Raw genomic sequence first — 20,997 nt, 5'->3', positions numbered from 1 at the left:
TACACCCAGTGCTCCCAAAAACTGTACCTAATGGCCAGCACACAGCACTGCACTTCCTAGTAGTTTCGTGCCTTAACAAATCAGTATGTGTGTTACCTTCAAAGTAACAACAGTGTTTATCCTTTTCTCGTTAGCCGGCCGATGTGGCCGAGCGGTTCTAGGGGCTTCAGTCTGGAACCGCGCGACCGCTCCAGTCGCAGGTTCGAAACCTGCCTCGGGTATGGATGTGTGTGATGTCGTTAGGTTAGCTAAGTTCTAGGGGAGTGATGACCTCAGATGTTAAGTTCTGTAGTGCTCGGAGCCATTTGAACCATTTGATTTTCTCGTTATTTAACGTTTCAGGTACAGGTGCACTCCAGTGTAGAATAATCGGTATAAGAAATTTCAGAACTAAGATTCTTTGTATCTGTAAGTATGATGTTTAAGTAGAGTATATTTATACTCACTTTAAACGAAGAAATAATGACAATGCTATTTACGAAACTTAAATTACTTACTGTTTTCAACAATTACAGTGGATACTTGAAGACTATCAGTAAACTGACTTTTTCTAGGTGAAAGAAAACGACATCCGCATGCTCTTCAGTTCAGATTCTGAAGGACTTTACTCTGAAACCGATAAAGTCGATGAACAGAATTGTGTCATTCCAGATTTTAAAAACAGAGAGGAACCTGAAAATGAATAAGAACTATCAGACGCTCTTCCACGTCAAATTCTGAGTCCGGCTGTGCCATTCTCCGAACCTGATAAAGATAATCCACCTGACCGTCTTCAGTGTTCTGATTCACCGAAGGCGAATATCGCAAAAGCTTCAAATAAATTCTATGGGAAAAATGAGTTAAAGTGGACCGCCGAAAGAGAAGTTCATCGCACTCATAAAAGGAATCTTGTAGTGCGGTTACCAGGGGACAAAAACAAAGCGAGACATGTAAAGAGCGCACTGGATGTACAGAGCGCACTGGATGGTTGGCACTTGCGCTTTACAAAAGAAAATTTAGATTTGATTACAGAGTGCATAAACAAATAAACTGAAGCTCAGAGATCTAAATACAAAAAAACAACGGTGATAAAAATTACAATGATGCAGCACCTAAAGCTTTCATACACCGAAAACATTGCTTATATTGAAACCCACGCTGTTGCAGGACCGATCTGCAGCGCTGGAATGATGAAAGGGGGAGGTGTCTTTACAAAAGAGCTTTTTGACACAAACAGTGAAAGAGGAATATTTCCGGTAAAACTGTCTGAAGTGCGTATCAGATTCTTAGCAAACCGTCTCAGATTTGCTGACAAAGACACTCGGGTGCAGAGAAGACTGAGTGACAAATTGACCCCTTTCCTGGACGTACTTGCGCGCTCCATAAACAAAATAATAATAATAATAATAATAATAATAATAATAATGTGTGACGAGGGCCTCCCATCGTGTAGACCGTTCGCCTGGTGCAAGTCTTTCGATTTGACGCCACTTCGGCGACTTGCGTGTCGATGGGATGAAATGATGATGATTAGGGCAACAGAACACCCAGTACCTGAGCGGAGAAGATCTCCGGGAATCGAACCCGGGCCCTTAAGATTGACATTCTATCGCGCTGACCACTCAACTACCTGGGGCGGACTATAAACAAAATGAAAGAACTAAACGTACTTTTCGACCACACCACAACAGACGAACAGTTAGTTGGATTCAGAGGCAGACGTCCATATAAAATGTATATTCCTTCCAAACCAGAAAACTACGTGATACAAAAACATTTTATGTACTCGATGCAGAAGTGTATCCAGGTAAGGGATCTACACCAGATAATATACCTGTGGGGCTCGATACTACTGTGAAAAACTCAATACTTCTTTTCATGGAACCAACAGAAACTTAATTGCGGACAGGTGGTTTACACCCATAGCAACAGTGAAGAGTCTTTTAGAGAAGACAGTGGGTACGCTGAAATCTTTCCTCACATTAAGGACAGACAGCCAAATTCTACAGTGTTCTGTATCAAATCTACAGTGTTCTGTTTCTGTGGTAACCTTACTCTGTCAACTATGCTTGAAAAAGGATTGAACTATGTGCTGGAGAACTCTCGGAAATCATTTAGTTTCATAACCCTGGCAAAGGTGGTGTTGATACGCTGGACCAGTTATGTCATTCGTATTCTCGTGCTAGGAAAACGCTTCGCTGGCCTCTCTGGCTATTTTATAACTTATTAAACGTTAATGGATACAATTCTATGTTACTGTCGAGAGGGGCTCTGCAGATAAGGAAATATTTCGGAATTGAACCTAAAGAGGCTGGCTACAGATATGATGCGACCAGACATATTAAGACGTTTTGAAAAACCAACTTTAAGAAGAGAACTCCGTCAAACCATCAGTCTTATTTTAGATCCGCCAAAGGACGACGAAGCCCAAGGAGTTGCAGAATCGAAATTGGGGTGGTGAATTTTCTGCCCTAGGGCTCGAGACCGAAAATGTGTTATTTGTAAAAAAATTATTTGTTTGGACCATCGACGAAAAGTGTAATTTTTTCTTAAGTATGATTTATGTTTATTATATTTTTTTGAAACAAAAAAAAACATTTTTAAAAGTTCCTGTTTATTTGGATATTTCTGATTTTATATACTTCTTTACGAATTCCAATCCAGTACTCTTACAATGTAAAGTACATGACAGAAATTCCTTTGTAATTCTGAAAATAATAAGTATTTATATTGCCATTTTTATTACAAAATTATAACAGTCGCTCATTTTGTAATATATTACGCCAACCAACAACAGTGATACGACCGCATGACATACAGAAAACATCGCTAATGACAATATCAGTATCGACATATCGATAGTCAAATCGAACACAGCCTTGTTTTGGCCGCCATCTTATGTTCTGCACTGCTGATTTGTTTTGTATAACGTGCTTCAAAGACACCGTTGGGAAGTATGTGAATAGTGGTGAAGAAGTCCAAAAAAGCCATGAAATAGCGCTGCCTCAACAAACCACGAGAAAACTGCCACGCCACAAGAACAAAGTCAGTGATAGTTTTATAAAATTTTCATGCGAACGAAAGACCAATACACAAAACGACATCCTCTCTTACTAGATTATTCTCTCTCTCTCTCTCTCTCTCCACAGGATGATCACAGAAGTCATATAAAGAAGCTTTAATAACTGTATAAACACGTGTTAAAAGTTTTTGTAATGCCAACATAGCTTGATGGCGAGGTATCTTCTCGAAACATTTAGGTAAATACGAGGGGTGTTTGAAAAGTCAGTGCAAAGTCCGAGAGATGGAAGCACCAGCACGTATCAAGGTCATGTTTAGTTAGTAGCATCTTTCGAAAGAATGCACACCAAGTTTCAACCATATTGGTCTATTTCATTGTGTTTGGCATTCGTGTGAATCAAGGGAGTCGAGTGATTGTCAAAAAGTGGACGAAAAAGAATTTCGTGTGGTGACTAAACCTAGCTTTATGAAAGGCAAAACGCCTCAGGAGACTGAAGAGGAGCTTGATAACAGTGATGAAAACAGCCACTCCCCCCCCCCCCCCCGGGGATGATATATAGCTTGACGGCGAGGGGTGGGGGGAGAGGACAAAGTTATAGGCTTAACATTTAAGTGATAGCGTTCTAAAGACGTAGCAGCGCTATTAATATTTAAAATTTTTCATGAATAGCTAATATATAATTAAATAATATGCAGGTTAAGTACTAAGCTGTTAGGCTAAGCCTAAGTTAATTATATTGAAAATGAAATAATTTTATTGCATGAAAAAAAAACATATTTACATCAAACTAATACGCCGAGGCTTTTTTTTTACAGCATATCTCTTGATGACGTCATCAATAAAATGTTCTGTTGGCTAGTCGTTCACATCAGTTGAAATCTTCACAAAAGCTTGGGGCGTTTCCTGGTACCATCCTATTCCTTAATTTTGTAATCACCCTGTTCATTGTACTAAATGACATTTCCACATCGCACAGTACACATTCAGCGAGTGTCCATAGTACTTCGTAGCCGATGTCGGCTCTTAGAATGAAAGAAGCAACATCAGAAGACGTAACGTGTAATTTATTACTAACAACGTACCTAAAAGAATGCAAGTCTGCAATAACAGCATCGACGTTTGTAAGTCCCAAAATCAAGCATGGTTCTTTACAATCAGTATCACTAAGCTCTAGAAATTTTTTAAACCTTTCAAAATATGCACTTAGTTCTATCACTTTTATTGCCCTCTCATCAAACCGTTGCTCAATTTCATCAATCATACTTTTAACAAATTTCCTTGCGCTTTTCATAGCAATGAATCTCCTCCTCTACGTTCGTGAATGATGCAATTGTTTAAAAAGGAGAACAAACAGCTTCAAAAAGGTGGGCAAAGGAAGAAAAAAAGAGGACACATCAATGTTATGCTCAAGATCTTGGCCACCTGTGCAAGAAATTTAACATTTCAGTAACAAAGCAACATGCATTTCGTTTTATAGCGTTTAGGCAGCCAATAAGATTGAGTGTTTCTGCCGGGAATTAAAACTAGTTGTCAATTATTACTGATAGTCAGATGGTGGTTAACTGAGCAATATAAAAAAATTAAAAACATTGACTGTGGTGACAATGTGGCGTCAATTGTTTTGATATGTCAACAACACGGAATTGTTTACAAAGCGAAAAACTTAAAACCATTCAACTCCCTTCATTCGACGCACCGCTACCAACATCTACAACTCAAGCAGCAGCTGACGACATGTAAACTGCACTTTAACCTTCCTAATAAAAATAAACTGAATGACTATGAAACAATGAAATAAAACCATGACAGTTAATCTGTCGAGTTATTTCTTACCTTTATTGGCCACTGAGACGTACGTTCCAGCTCCTCATATCTTTCATTCCGCTTCAAATTCATTTCTCCCTTTCTTGAAAGCAGGATATTTGCAGGAAAGTACATCAGAAAATGTACAATTTCGTTTAGGCATAGCCAAATATTTTACGTAACTCACTAGGTTAAAAATTACACTCACAAATCATACGTGCACTACAGGAAGCCAAGCCAATACAAAGTGAAGATACGTTACGAAAATTTTAAATAATCGATATTTGCATTCACTTGTAGGTCGATCAACGATAACATCGACGATCCTGGTGCCACCTACTAACACCGCCTTTGTGCGTGTTTATCATGAAGGCTGTGCCAATAGTTCATTCTCCCTTTAAGAAAGGAGTAATAGAACGGGACAAATTGTAAATTTAACTGTATTACGCTCAACTTTGCGAAAAAGCCGGACACTGTAAAATCCGCCCGGACTCCGGACAAAGAGCTAAAAAGGAGGTCATGCCCGGATTAATCCGGGCGTCTGGTCACCCTATGAATAGCACACCCTTAACTTCTGTTGCGTCCTCCTGCAGTTTTTTTTTGTTTTATTAAGAATTTCATTTTCTGCACATCGCAGTCACAAAGACAGTCGATGTATCTTAAATGTTCCAGACGCAAGTAGATGGATTTGCGAAATTGTAAGTGATTGTCTCTGCAGAACTTTACGTAAGTTTGAGACTGCATTTAACGTACCGTCTAAAATCACTAAACCTACAATGAAATTGGAATTCATCATTTGTAACAAGATTCCTCCAGCTAAACTTGTTAAATCCGCGCCATCATTGTGTATATGTTTACATACCATTATAATGGACTTGCAGGTTAGAAAAATAGCATGAACTGTGCGATACGTACTTAACCATCGGATGTATCAGCTTCGGGTATTTTTAAAACAGGTTGCTCTGAAACACACTGAATTTCATGCAGAACATTTTCTCGTTTGGAAAAACCATGAAAAAGTTTGTAAATGTCTTTAACAACATGTAATGTGCGTTTTATAATGGGGTTTATTCCTAGAGTTGGTGGCAGCAATTGACAAAACATGTGCTCTACAGTGAATGTATGGCAGCTTATGGCCCTTCCTCTCTGACAACCGAGCGCGGACTCCTGATATACACTCCTGGAAATTGAAATAAGAACACCGTGAATTCATTGTCCCAGAAAGGCGAAACTTTATTGACACATTCCTGGGGTCAGATACATCACATGATCACACTGACAGAACCACAGGCACATAGACACAGGCAACAGAGCATGCACAATGTCGGCACTAGTACAGTGTATATCCACCTTTCGCAGCAATGCAGGCTGCTATTCTCCCATGGAGACGATCGTAGAGATGCTAGATGTAGTCCTGTGGAACGGCTTGCCATGCCATTTCCACCTGGCGCCTCAGTTGGACCAGCGTTCGTGCTGGACGTGCAGACCGCGTGAGACGACGCTTCATCCAGTCCCAAACATGCTCAATGGGGGACAGATCCGGAGATCTTGCTGGCCAGGGTAGTTGACTTACACCTTCTAGAGCACGTTGGGTGGCACGGGATACATGCGGACGTGCATTGTCCTGTTGGAACAGCAAGTTCCCTTGCCGGTCTAGGAATGGTAGAACGATGGGTTCGATGACGGTTTGGATGTACCGTGCACTATTCAGTGTCCCCTCGACGATCACCAGTGGTGTACGGCCAGTGTAGGAGATCGCTCCCCACACCATGATGCCGGGTGTTGGCCCTGTGTGCCTCGGTCGTATGCAGTCCTGATTGTGGCGCTCACCTGCACGGCGCCAAACACGCATACGACCATCATTGGCATCAAGGCAGAAGCGACTCTCATCGCTGAAGACGACACGTCTCCATTCGTCCCTCCATTCACGCCTGTCGCGACACTACTGGAGGCGGGCTGCACGATGTTGGGGCGTGAGCGGAAGACGGCCTAACGGTGTGCGGGACCGTAGCCCAGCTTCATGGAGACGGTTGCGAATGGTCCTCGCCGATACCCCAGGAGCAACAGTGTCCCTAATTTGCTGGGAAGTGGCGGAGCGGTCCCCTACGGCACTGCGTAGGATCCTACGGTCTTGGCGTGCATCCGTGCGTCGCTGCGGTCCGGTCCCAGGTCGACGGGCACGTGCACCTTCCGCCGACCACTGGCGACAACATCGATGTACTGTGGAGACCTCACGCCCCACGTGTTGAGCAATTCGGCGGTACGTCCACCCGGCCTCCCGCATGCCCACTATACGCCCTCGCTCAAAGTCCGTCAACTGCACATACGGTTCACGTCCACGCTGTCGCGGCATGCTACCAGTGTTAAAGACTGCGATGGAGCTCCGTATGCCACGGCAAACTGGCCGACACTGACGGCGGCGGTGCACAAATGCTGCGCAGCTAGCGCCATTCGACGGCCAACACCGCGGTTTCTGGTGTGTCCGCTGTGCCGTGCGTGTGATCATTGCTTGTACAGCCCTCTCGCAGTGTCCGGAGCAAGTATGGTGGGTCTGACACACCGGTGTCAATGTGTTCTTTTTTCCATTTCCAGGAGTGTAGAACCACTAAAATTAGCAGCACCGTCGAAAGAACAATTGCTGTACATATGGATTCAGCTGAAGAGCTTTTGAACTCAACGAGACATAAAAACCTTTCCTTCACTTCAAACGATGGAGACGGTGCAACATATCGCACTACTAAAGACGGTTCACTTTGGTTGGAAACGTTTGTAGATTCGTCTGCCATTCATGCAGAAGTGTTTCATCTTGAAAGTCTAAAGACTCTCCCAAACAAGTCAACAATTCTGATGCAGTATACTTACTAATATATGTGGACCTTTCGCTCTGAAATTTTAACCACTTTTCAAGATTAATGTCGCTTTTAGAAATGAACACCACTCCTGTTTTCTGTAGAGCTTCGATATCGTTTTTTTTAAATGCATTTCACACAATTTTCAGAAAGCCCCACCCCGCTCGTGATCAAAGTACAACCAATTGTACTTACACTCCCATTTTTGCTGATGCTTAATCTCGCGTTCAGTACTTTGTTTAGAACTGCAATTTACGGATGGGCCAGAAATAGCACATTTATCGTTTGAAAACTGTGGAAAAGAAACTGAAGACTTGGTAGACCTACGCAATTCATCGTCAAATCACTAGCACTTCTTTCAGTAGACTCACACTCGTCTTTGTCTTTTGCAATACAATGTCTTTTATTAGAAAAGAAAAAAATTAAAGTTTGTTGTTTCGACATTGTATCTCGGCACTAACACTTCTTTGTACGTTATAAACTGACAAAGACTGCACGTAGTACATAATCACATCACACTTCCATAGTAACCTGTCGACTAACTGTTACAACCTTTCAACAGTTTCAACAATGCATTGAGTTTTTATACATCAGTGAAAGCTTAGATAATATTCGTAGAGCAGCGTTGCCAAACGTCCCACTCATGGTGGAATGTACCGCTTCTTCAAGCAAAAATTGTGTATCCTCATTGACACTGCGAAAATCATTGTCAAGTGTACACAAATATTTGGTTTGAACTTTGGACTCATCGATTAGGAAAAATCTATATGGGCATTTGAAGAAATGGCTGGCGGGACAAAGATTTTATTCAAACGAGGAGGTGATTGCAGCAACTAATAGCTATTTTGCAGGCTTGGACAATTCCTATTATTCGGAAGGGATCAATAAATTAGAAAAGCGTCGGATGAAGTGTGTTAGTCTAAAAAGAGACTATGTCGAAAAATTAAAACGATTCACCCCAAACACGTATTAGTTTTTATTTTTGCACGGACTTTTCAAAGGCCTCTCGTACATGATGCAGATTTCGTCAAATTTTGTGGCCGGTAGCAGTATTTGGAAACCTTTTCACACAGGCGATAACAGCTGGCGCCGCCGCAGGACGCCTGCGGCTCTCTTGCGACTGTGCGCCAGCTCAGGGGGCTTCACGTGACCACTCTGACACAGCAGCAGCCAACACACAAAACTAGGCGACAAACTGCGGTTCTCTGCCAGAGAGAGGTGGTGTGCATCAGGAAGATTCCTAGAGTATTCGTTCCACGGAGTGTTTTGAGACAACACACTACGTACTCACACAGACGTTGCAGGAAATGAGCACAGCAGGAAAAGCGAAGAGGTGAGACCTCCGCGACAGACTACGGCCGTTCTTCCCACACAGCGTTCGTGAATCAAACAGGAGAGTGGCGGGAGGGGGCGGACCACGAACGCAAAATCGTCAGTGCTGCCTAACGTACGTAACCCCCCCCCCCCCCCCCCCCCACTGCACTCTAAGGTATTTCACAGAGTACAGATGGAGATTTAGGATAACACTACATGTTTCCTTTAATTTTTCAGGAGAACTCTGCGTGCGCCCCATCCTCGTATGTTCTGTGTATGTATCGAACTGGGGATCTAGCAACGCCGTAGCCGTCAGTTGTACACAGCCCCACAACAGGCTACAGCAGTCCACTCACCGCACCGCCGCCACACACAGAACCCAGGTTTACTGTGCGGTCCGGCCCCCAGGGAACTTCTCACACCAAAGGAGTGTAACCCCAATGTTTGCGTGGTAGAGTAATTATGGTGTACGCGTACGTGGAGACAGTGTTTGCGCAGCAATCGCCGACATAGTGTAACTGAGGCGGAATAAGGGGAACCAGACCCCATTCGTCGAGGCAGATGGAAAACCGCCTTAAAAACCATCCACAAACTGGCCGGCACACCGCACCTCGACACTGATTCGTCGGGGACTAGCACGCCTTCCCGCTCGGGAAGCAGTGCGTTAGATCGCAAGGCTAGCCGGGCGGGGGCAGGCATCCTCATGTTAGCGGCACACGGAGACCACCGAGTGAAATTCGGCAACCGGGTCCAACTGCTATCTGATTGAAAACTACAATTTTATTCCATTTTTTCGAGTTATCTTTTTTTTTTAAATTACACTGTAGGAAATACTGCAACCAACCACAAGCTGACAAGTGAGCATGAACAATATTGTCAGTAGCAGTGGGAAAAGTGCACGTCTTTCATCACAGTATGTGAACGGTGAACGTTATTGAAAATCTGGAAAAGTTCTTGACCGATTCACTTCAATTTTTTACACCATTCTCTAATGATCACTCGTACATGGGCGACGAAACGTTGTTACCAAAAACCTCGAAAAGTGTTTGACAGACTTCAGATTTTTACACGATACTCTAATCAACATTCGGAAGGACGGAGGCTATATATATTTTTAATGCTACTAATATATAAATATATAAAAATGGTTCAAATGGCTCTGAGCACTATGGGACTTAACTTCTGAGGTCATCAGTCCCCTAGAGCTTAGTACTACTTCAACCTAACTAACCTAAGGACATCACGTACATGCATGCCCGAGGCAGGATTCGAACCTGCGACCGCAGCAGCAGCGTAGTTCCGGACTGGAACCGCTCGGCCACTGCGGCCGGCGGAAAATTTCAAGTACATATCGGAGCTCTCGGACCATTCTCAGAGGAGGAACAAGTATTTTCAGACTGTGAACTTCCGGTTACAGTAAAATGTGTTAATTCCGCAAGCATAACATTTTGGAAAAAATTTTGATAAAACAGAAGTAGTGCCACTTTGGGGAACAGGTAGGTCGTAAGTACCCATTAATATACAACAAAAAAGTTGTAACAATACCGATTTTTAAAATACGGAGATGAATTCGCCCTAGCATCCAATGAAACTCTACATTTGTGTACAATCCATGTGCACGTGAGGCTCCGGAAGGGCAAGTCACTGCACAAAAAACGGAAACAAAAGAGTCCTGTAACAGACTATTATAGCTTGCATATTCACAGGAGTTATATGAGGATTTATTTGCTCGAACCAACATATATTTGTACTTCAAAGTGATTTTCTAGAGCAGAAATTACTGCGCTGCCGCTCTTTATTAACTTATTCACTGTCGAAGTGGAAACGTGTAGTTTGAACGGAGTGTTTAGAGAGAGCGGAATGGAACAGCTCGTGGCGAGGATTTGTGGCGCAGCAGGGCCACGCGCTGGCCGACGTGCGACAGACAACAGCACTTTCTCTTTTGGGAAATATAGCCCTGCAAGTATTTAGCTTTTCTCCGCGTAACACTGGCCCCAGCTGTCCGTTACACGGCGTTCTTTCTGCGATCGCTTGTGCTTGTGTCTTGACGTCCGTAAACTTTCAAACATCGATCGGACACAAATAACAACTATTTTTAGGTAAACGACTCTGTGTGGTTGAACAAACCCACCACTGTATTTTAAACTGACTTCTATTCGGCTTTATACGTTCGAGTTGGGCTACTAACTTTGCGACTTATCGACGGATGTAAATCGCTGATACCAAACACGGCATTTTTTTAAAAAGTCTTAGCAATATGCAGGATCCTCCGTCTCCTAACCTTTCCTCGATTTAATTATTTTTTATCTTTCGTCACTTTGAAAACAGGAGGGTTAATTTTAAGGAATCGTCTAAATGTAGTTGGTGATATTGGCTGGCATCCGGATGGTCGGGAACCCCTGGTGTCGAGAACAGAGCGGAGGCGGGGAGCAGCGGGGCGACGGAAGCAGGGACCACAGTCACACACCGGCAGAGCAGGGGGAGGGGGGGGGGGGGGAAGTGGGCAGGCGGGAGCCTGACTGCCTTCAGGACGCGCAGTCGCCCCAGACTGACCACGCGGAAAAATTTCAGGTCGGCTAATATATTTTATTACGCACTCAACTCGTAGAACTTTCATTTTCCTGTTTCTGCCTTTTCCAATATGCTGTAGCGGTAACCATTCAGACAGATGATCACTTTAGTTTTGTACCACCCCGGTTCCAAGAACTCGGGAAGAAAGATGTTGATTGTGGATACTGTATCACAAACACAGTCCCCTTGACTGTTCAGAGCCCCAAAGATGTAATCAACCGTGCACGAGCAGCGCCTATTAGAAGCGGGGATCTGACAGCCGATCAGTTCCAGTCATTTTACCAGGAAGGAAGTACACGGTTCGTGTTGTTCAACCATGCCTAAACGGTGAATAGCGCGGTTCCATCGCGTCCGCGTACTTTGTGCTGAACGCCTTAGACCCACTATCCAGCGAGTGCAGCGAGGTGGAGGGGTTGGGTTGTTTGCGGGAGGAGACCAGACAGCGCGGTCATCGGTCTCATCGGATTAGGGAAGGCTGGGGAAGGAAGTCGGCCGTGCCCTTTCGTGGGAACCATCCCGGCATTAGCCTGTAGCGATTTAGGGAAATCATGCAAAACCTAAATCAGGATGGCCGGACGCGGGACTGAACCGCTGTCCCCCCGAATGCGAGTCCAGTGTGCTAGCCACTGCGCCACCTCGGTCGGTCAAGGTGCAGGTTCCCTGCTGTTTTTGGGTGCCATTGTGTGGCGCCGACGCACGCCGCCGGTGGTCACGGAAGGCGCCGTAATGGCCGCACTGTACGTGAATGCGATTCTCCGACCGATAGTGCAACCACATCGGCAGCATACAGGCGACGCATTCGTCTTCGTGCACGACAGTTCACATCCCCATCGTGCACATCTTGTGAATGACTTCCTTCAGGATAACGGCATCGCTCGACTAGAGTGAGCAGCATGTTCTCCAGACACGAACTCTTATCGAATATGCCTGCGACAGACTGAAAAGGGCTGTTTGTGGACGACGTGACCCACCAACCACTCTGAGGGATCTACGCCGAATCGCCGTCGAGGAGGGGACAATCTGGTCCGACAGTGCCTCGATGAACTTGTGGACAGTATGCCACGACGAATACAGGCATACATCAATTCAATTTTCTGTACACGTTCCGGAACTCTCGGAACCGAGCAGATGCAAAACTGTTTTTGATGTGTGTAATTCGAGGGTCGTGTCCCTATGTGGCAATTTTCTTATTTTTAATTTTTACACTTACACCGCAAATAAACGGAATAAAGCTCAGTAAACTGTGATTATTGACAGTTTCATCAAAAGTGAGAAAATGAAGGGTGAAGGAAAATTTGAGATTGCGCGTAACTTTCCAGGAACCGACTGTAAGGCGTACACGAGAACCTGGAGTATTAAAATTAGATACGTTTATTACTGTACAGTTCACGACTTACACGTACTGCGTGATATTTGTCGTAAAAATGGGGAAGCAGTGGTGTGAGGCACCGTGCAGCAGCCGAGAGCGGCTCCGAGGTCAGAATGGAACTGGCCGAGCACGTGCACCCCTGTGACTGCGAGGTTTAACTACAGCCCCTCCTCGGAAAATTGCTTGAAGAGTCCTCGTGGCCACTCCTTCCTCGAAAACTTATTTGCAATCCAAAATTTTCCTTTGCTCTTCTTTTTCATGCCTTTTACGAATATATTAGTAAATAGAATATACTGCGACATTATTTCGGTTTGTTTGCAGTGTACATAATGTAAAATTTGCACACAAAAAAGGTTTCTGCACAGGGACTGCACTCGGCATTCTGCAGCCTCCCCTCCCACCGACCCTCGGCTTCCCGTTCTGTACCCACACCGCTGCCTGAATAACGGCTTAATGTGCCTCCCGACGCTCGCCAATTTTTTTTTTTTTTTTTTCTAAATGGTTGGCCACCTCGAGCTCCCACTTTAGTCATTTTCCTGCCAGGGCAGTGCAGACTCACAGACTCGTCGGTGAGGAGTGCGCGCCGCCGCCTCCTAAGTGAGCGCCGCTCTGGGTTCACGAGCTCTCTGTCTGTCTCTCCTCACAACTCTGGCAAACCAATGCAACGGCTAAGCAACTCGGTTGTCCTGGCTACACCATTCAGAAATTGAAAATTTGTGACAGCCACGTCGCTCATTCACTTGCGGCGCGGCGGTGACTACTGCGGTTGTACCTGTACGAGCTACGCCGAGTGGGTGAGTTGCACTGCAATGGCCGGCGAGGCCGACTGGGGTGACGGGGGTGAGCGAGCTCCAGTCTGCCGCCTGCGCCCTACAAGGTGTCCGGACATTTGCCACGGTTCTACCTGCTCCGAAGGGTTGGGTCCCTTGTCACCCCCCCCCCCTTCCGCCCTCCTCCACCTCCTCCTCCTCCTCCTCACCCGCCCGCCCAGTTTGCTTTCCAAGTTCCTAACGTGACCATCAGTAAGGAAGTTATTACAAGGGCAGGCCTCCTGCTCGTTAGAAAGGTTACGCGTATCTTAAACAGAGGGAATCTAAAGAAGGTGTTGTTACATGGATGTGCTTACGCCGAAAAGCGGATCATTGCAAGGGAAAGCTGCTTTCGAGGAACGGAGAAGTGTTGAGCGTATTAGAACATCTCTGTGGACCACTTGACGATGCAGCTCTGAAAGTGAGAAAGCAAGTGGAAAGAGCGAAGAGAAGGTCTCGAGAAGAAACTACACAGTTATCGGAGATAAACGCGGATCAAATGGGAAATCTACATAATAAAGTTCATGACTTTGTTACGGTGATGCCCAATTCAGAATCTATGAAGAGAACCGTGCGTCGTCGATGGAGTCAAGAGTGGGGGAACCGACAAGAGCCTACGAACTCTTATGAAATTGATCTTCATGAAGATCTATTAAAAATGGGACATGGCAGTAGATTAGAGGTGAGATTAATGATTTTTAGTGGAAGCAAAGGAAAAGAAAGTTTAAAAACATGTTCCCATTTTTTTATGGATGTAACATTTAAGAGATGCCGCAAGCAGTTTGCACAGATCTACACCATACACGTAGACTTTGGAGGCCCGATTAAAGAAACAAACATTCTTCCTACTGTATTTGCACTGCTCCCTAATAAGAAGAAAGACACGTATGTTCGTCTGATAAAACAGGCAGTCTCTGAGTGGTGTCCTAAACAAGTAAAGATGGACTTTGAGGCGCCTGCGAAATCGGCCATTCGTCAAGTTTTTCCCATAACTGAAATAAATGGATTCTATTTCCATATGAAGAAGAGTTTATGGAGAAGAACTCGAGTTCTCGGTCTAACTGAGGAGTACCGCTAGAACGAGTATTTAAGACTTCACGTCAGCATGTATGCAGCGCTGGCAGTTGTAAAACCGGAGGACGTAAGCAATGGATGGATTGAGATTCATGCAGAAGCTCTTGATACCGGAAGGTTCTCTCAATTTTTTCACTCTTTGTGGATAACTGGCTAGAGAAGGAGGATATCGCAATAGAAATGTGGAACTGTTACGGAAAAAGGAACCGAACGACGAATGTTGTTGAAGGGTGGCACAACTAAATAAATAGTATTACTGGAAACCCTCACCCTAAAATCAACTATTTTCTGGAGTGCTTGAAAAAGGAAGCAGAGCTCACAAATGAAATTGCAAATGAATCTTGAAGGTAAGAAGAGGAAGAAGAAGTACTTGAATCTGGACGACAGGATAGAGAGAATCATAAAGAATTATGAAGAGACTGGCAACATTAGGCCTTGCTTGAAAGCCATTGCCCATATTCAGAAACTGGACTAAAATACGTTAAAAATAATGTTTTAAAAACTATGAAGATCACCGAATCCTCGCAGGTTACTGACATAAAATTATTAAAACATTGAAGCAGCATTATCGGAGCTAATATGAAGTTGCAATTGTAAATAGAGTGTACATTAGTTCAGCGTGTTTACGCTGATTTTACACACGCCAGAATGGTAGATGGTCATTTATCATTTTCACGGTCCAAAGCCTGTGCAAAGTGTGATGCGAATCAGCCTTTAATGTAAAAATTAAAAAGTGTTTCAAGCCTCACAAAAGTATCCCTATTGTTGTCACGTTAAAATAACTTTTTTCTGCCTTCCAATATTATGGCCATACTATTAAATAATAGTGAGCTCTAAAATAACTTTCTGAAGCTTCAGAATCGCAACTATCACCTAAAATATCATGGTTTGTTAAACTGATAGTATACGCTTTCATAAAAGAAAATGGGAACTGAACCTTTGAATTGCACCTAAAATTGACATCCCAAAACTGATCTGATGCTAAGGTAGACAATTTTGGCACTTCAAATATTTTTTATTTAAGTTTAGCTACAAACATTTATAGTAGATGTAAATCTACTTAAATACATTTAGATATAGTCCTTTAAAAATTAAAATTTCTTACTAAATTGTGAATTATCTTTAAACAGGTCAGTAAAAGCAAGGAGCTTACTACTGAAAATTGTTACTAAAGAACATCAGAAAAAAATGTATTAGACCTACTTTTCTTATACATTAGAGACTTTTTGAAAAGATATTTGATCATTTCCTCTGTCACTGACAGTTTAATTTCAGTTGCTTTGCAACACCTACTTCTAAATTATGTTTGCAGCTGTTCTCATTTCGAATTCCGGAATATTTACTTCGTCTTCTTTGGTGGAGGAATTTCGGAAAACGCATTTACTAACTCCACTTTAGTGGCACTGTCTCAGTAACATTACCGACGCTGTCGCGCAGTAAAGGTACTTACTTACTGAGCCTTTCCGCTGGTTTACTTAACATGGGACCAGTATCTCTTTGGATTTTCGGCCACATTTCTAGAGCGAGTTTCGTTGTGGAAACTATTAAATGCATCTCACATTGAAATCCGCACCAACCTTCGAGCCTCAGTAAAACTTCACCAATCTTGGAGATTTTGCGTTCGTCTAAATTATACGTGCCTTTTGCGGTGCTCCTGCAACAGCTTTCTGTCGTGTTTTGTGTACCATGGGGGATCAGTTCCGTCTCTTATTAATTTATTTGGTATGAATATCTCGAGTGCTGTTGATACTATTTCTTTGAACTTAAGCCACATATGGTCTCCATTTACATAGTTTGGAAGGACTGGAGACTATCTCTTAGAAAGACGTCACCTGAATTTTTAGCTGCTTTTATAAATAGATGTATTTCGCGTTTAGTTTTGGTGAATTTCTTTGTTACGGAAGTGAGCCTCTCTACGACTGCGTGTTCACTAATCCCTGTATCCGTCGTAATGCTCAGGATTATTTGTGGCTAAGAGGTCAAGTGTGTTTTCGTAACCATTCATTCACAATTTGAATGGCCTCGTCAACTAATTGTTAAAACTAATTTTTAAATAAGCATTTAGAACAATTACGGAAGTTGTTTTCTATTTGCAATAGGGTATGAAAATGTATTTTTGTCAACATGCGGAAGGTAGATTGAAGTAACTGCCAACTATAATTGTATGAGTAGGGTACCTATTTGTGATGAGACTCAAGTTTTCTTTTCTTTGAACTGTTCAGCAACTGTTTCATCTGAGACAGGGGGTCGGTAAAAGGAGCCAGTTATTAATTTATTCCAGTAGTCGAGTATAACCTCTGCCCATACTAAGTCACAGGAACTATCTGCTTCAAAGTCGATTGTGAGCTTACATTATTTTTTCCTTAAGTTGTCCTTTTTTCTGTTGTAGCGCAGATAATTACAGTTACGGCTTTTCCCCCCAGAACCTAAGATGCTTTCTCTGTGACGCTGTACCAGAGCTAAACAATGTAAAACAATAGCGTACGTTACAAGCGTAGCATTCTGTATTACTTCATTTCCTTATTTCTAACATTTTAAAATTGTAAGTCGACTTTAGATGACATGTCAATCATAGGTGCTCTTATCTCTATTTAGTGAAGGTGTTTTCAGTTGTTTTGAACATTGTCCCGCTAGACTTTATTAACTAATGTTTTTAGAGAGTAAATTAATATGGAGTATGTCGTTCTTCTTTTCAAACATTCACAAACCCATTTATTCTTTCACTATTGTCTTTTGGGTATGCAGTTGTAGTAATTAAAGTAGGCACAAATGCAGTGATAAAAAAGAAATGATTAGCGTACATTTGCATTCTCGTTTCATCGTTCCTTTCTTGTTGCTGCCATGCCGCTGGACTGTTTCTATCGCAATCAGTAAGCGTGAAAGGAAGCTACCGTACAGACAGAGGAATCTATATTTATACTTGGCAGGACTAATTACATACTGAGATAATCGTCGGTATTGCTTTCGTTTCCCAAAAGATATAAATATTTCGATTTCGGAAAAGAAGCTCTGTATTTGGCCAGGATGTCGAAGAAGAAGGTCCCTTACGTACTGGTTGTATCGAGTAAGATGTGGAGACGGAGGTCTGAAAGCGGACAGGAGTAGTACGGGGAAGGGCGTCCCTTACCTGAGGGATCGCTACTCAAGCTACCTGGCGAAGGGGCAAGTGTGGCGAATGTCCGGCGTGGCAAATGTCCGGCATTCCCCTACACCACCTGTCGTGGGGAAGAGGACACCGTGGCATCCCAAACTCTTGTGCGTTTCTACTGCGACCACTGCGAAACGCGAGAATGTGTGCGCAGCTCCTGCGACAGAAAGTGAACTTAATGAAATGAAATCGACAGGCAGCGCCTTTTCACGGATCTCGCCACAAGGCAATGCGATTTACTCTACGGACACCTGCTGACTCACACCGAATGTAGAATAAAAGCGGGCACCTCGTGCGGAACTCTCGTTTGTCCTTGGGACCTTCTTACACCGGAAACAACAGATTTTCCCTTTGGTGGCAATGGAACACGTGACGCCACCGATCAGCAGGCGAACTGGCAGTTTCACAGAGCTTCGCCTGCCTCTTTTAAACTGGAGCATAGACTGTTTCACGAACTAGGCGCTTGCTACATTTTACAAATGCTTTTCAAACCCACAGACAAGTTGACGACGGCATATACAGGGTGTAAATTTTAAGTTGACACACCAGAATAATTCGAAAAATAAGCTTCACCCGAAAAAATGTGTAGAATCCAGAGTTGATTATTTTCGAGGGGGGAAGGGGGGGGGGAGAACTGCTGGTGCCAAAATTAGCCCGTCACCCCAGCACCCTCGTGCTGGCGCGGGAGGCAACTTCAAAATTTGAAACCCCTATTTTTCATTGCAGAATCAGATTCTACCTAAGAAGCTACGTGCATTTTGTCTTAAACATTTGTTTCGATTCTTCGTAGTTGGCGCTGTAATTCAAGAAAATCCATGTTCTCATTTCTGCGTGGAAAATGGTAACGGATAAATAAAATATACTTATTTACTTCGTAAACTTTGATTCGCTAAAACTAAAACTCCCCCTCTTGTATGCCCATCATTTTAGCAGGACGTCTCTGGGACGACGGCCGTTTACTATCGTGACAAAAAATAAAAACACCTACAGCCGTCGTTATGATTTTATTTTGTCGCTACCAGTTACGACGCTTCATTGCGTGATCTTCAGACTGTTTTGATGCGGTACAGGTTGATACGATCCCCATGCATGACCCATCAGTTGTCAGCATTACTGGATTCGCAGATAATGTGTCAGCACTCCAACCATCGACGGTCAACTGACACGAGAAGCATTCAAATACTGTCACAAAACTCTCCCTCTCTCCTGATAGGGCGCCGGCGGGGTGGCCGAGCGGTTCTATGCGCTACAGTCTGGAACCGCTCGACCGCTACGGTCGCATGTTCGAATCCTGCCTCGGGCATGGATGTGTGTGATGTCCTTAGGTTAGTTAGGTTTAAGTAGTTCTAAGTTCTAGGGGACTGATGACCTCTGCTGTAATGTCCCATAGTGCTCAGAGCCATTCATCCCCATAGGGTGGAGTTTGAGAGAGAGGAAGTAGTTTTACAAATCTTGACCCATTTGACCAAAGTTGTTTGGGTCAACATTTGTAAAACTTTAATTCCTCTCTCTCAAACCTCAACCTGTGGGGAGAGAGGGAGAGTTTCAGTTTTAGCGAATCAAAATTTACAAAGTAAATAAGTTTTTTTTTTCATTTATCCGTTACCATCTTCCACCCAAAAACGAGAACATGGTTTTTTTTAATTACAGCGCCAATTACCAAGAAGCAAAACAAATGTTTAACACAAAATGTAGGTAGCTTCTTATGTAGAATCTGATTCTGCAATAAAAAATGGGGGTTCCCATTTGAAATTTTAAAGTTGCCTCCCGCCCCACCCCCACCGGCTGGGGTGGCGGGCTAATTTTAGCACCAGCAGATGCCCCCCCCCCCCCCCCCCTCGAAAACAATCATCTCTGGATTCTACACATTTTTTCGTGTGAAGCTTATTTTTCGAGTTATTCTGGTATACACACACACACACACACACACACACACACACACACACACACGTTTTACAAACCGTGTCCAGCGTGGAAGATTTCCCCAAAAAGTCGAACTGCAGGGATGTCTGAAGTTAGTCGCGAAGAGAGTAGCCAGTGAATCCTGGCTCCCCCTCACTTCCGTAATTTACTTGGCAAAGAGACACAACAGGTAAAACGACTATACTGTTTCGTAATTCTGAGAAATAGTTCCGAAATGCAGTAGTTTTTGGTGAGTAACGTTGGCACACCGTGGTCGCGAGCAGCCCTGGGTGTGGCGCGGTCTGCCGCGCCGCGCCCAGCGCCTACGCTGCCTCCCACTTGCGTCACTGCACGCGTCCTCGCCGACTGGCAAACAACTGCCAAGTAAGGGCAGCTCTCGGTGTCGTCGGTCGCACGTCGGGCAGTGACGTATAGTGAGCGCCAGCAGCTACGTCGGTACCCGAGCTACCGGTCGAATTCCACGATGAAGCTCCCCAGCGGCTAGCAACAGAATGCGAGACCCTGGGCGCGGGCGTGCTCTCAGCGCTAGTGGAGTGTGGACAAACCTCGTTGGGCGGCAGCAGCAGCACACGCCTCCGACCACCTGACGCTCAACACCGCACCGTGCCTAAGTACGGACTGAGCAGTGAGCTGGCGGTGCGGCGGCCAGGTGGCAGGTGGCAGGTGGGCCGCGCAGTTCCCGACCCGCCGACAGAGCGCACCACCCTCCGGTAGGCAGCCACCGCGGCCGTGGCCTTCGGCGAGAGCCGGCCGACTGACGGCTCACCTACCAGCCAGCTTCCGCGACATTTTCCCGTACGAATCCCCGTCCCCTCTCTAACCCCCCCCCCCCCCCCACTTTCTCGTCGTACATTTCGCACGTTTCAGTTTTCGCCATTAATAGCGGTTACCACTGTACACAAACGTTGCACTCGGACACCCGTCTCAGCTTGGCGCTCCGAAAGGTCACTCCTGCCGATCGGGTCTTAATGGCTTGTGTCCACTAGGAGACAACTTCCGCAAGTAACTCGTGCGAGCGCTTGCTGACGTGTTTGCACTGAAAGAAAAACTTGTGCAAGTTTACTTCCGCAAGTCGCTTCGGTAAGTTAATTTCAGAAATTATTTGCAAGTTCTTGCGGAAGAGCTGCGTCGTGCAA

General features: G+C 44.4%; 1 long non-coding RNA gene across 1 annotated transcript in view; it reads right to left on the bottom strand.

Annotated features, from left to right (window-relative positions):
- Window positions 1–20,473, bottom strand: part of LOC124777971 — a 164,176-nt gene extending 143,703 nt beyond the window's left edge. Inside the window, exon 1 of the long non-coding RNA XR_007015814.1 lies at window positions 20,407–20,473. This is a non-coding gene — a long non-coding RNA (uncharacterized LOC124777971). The remainder of the gene's footprint in view (window positions 1–20,406) is intronic.
- Window positions 20,474–20,997: the final 524 nt, after the last annotated feature.

This window comes from Schistocerca piceifrons, chromosome 2, assembly GCF_021461385.2.
Source record: "Schistocerca piceifrons isolate TAMUIC-IGC-003096 chromosome 2, iqSchPice1.1, whole genome shotgun sequence".
NCBI lineage: Eukaryota > Metazoa > Arthropoda > Insecta > Orthoptera > Acrididae > Schistocerca > Schistocerca piceifrons.
The sequence above is the reverse complement of the archived record's forward strand: the minus strand, read 5'-3'. Positions and strand labels throughout refer to the sequence as shown.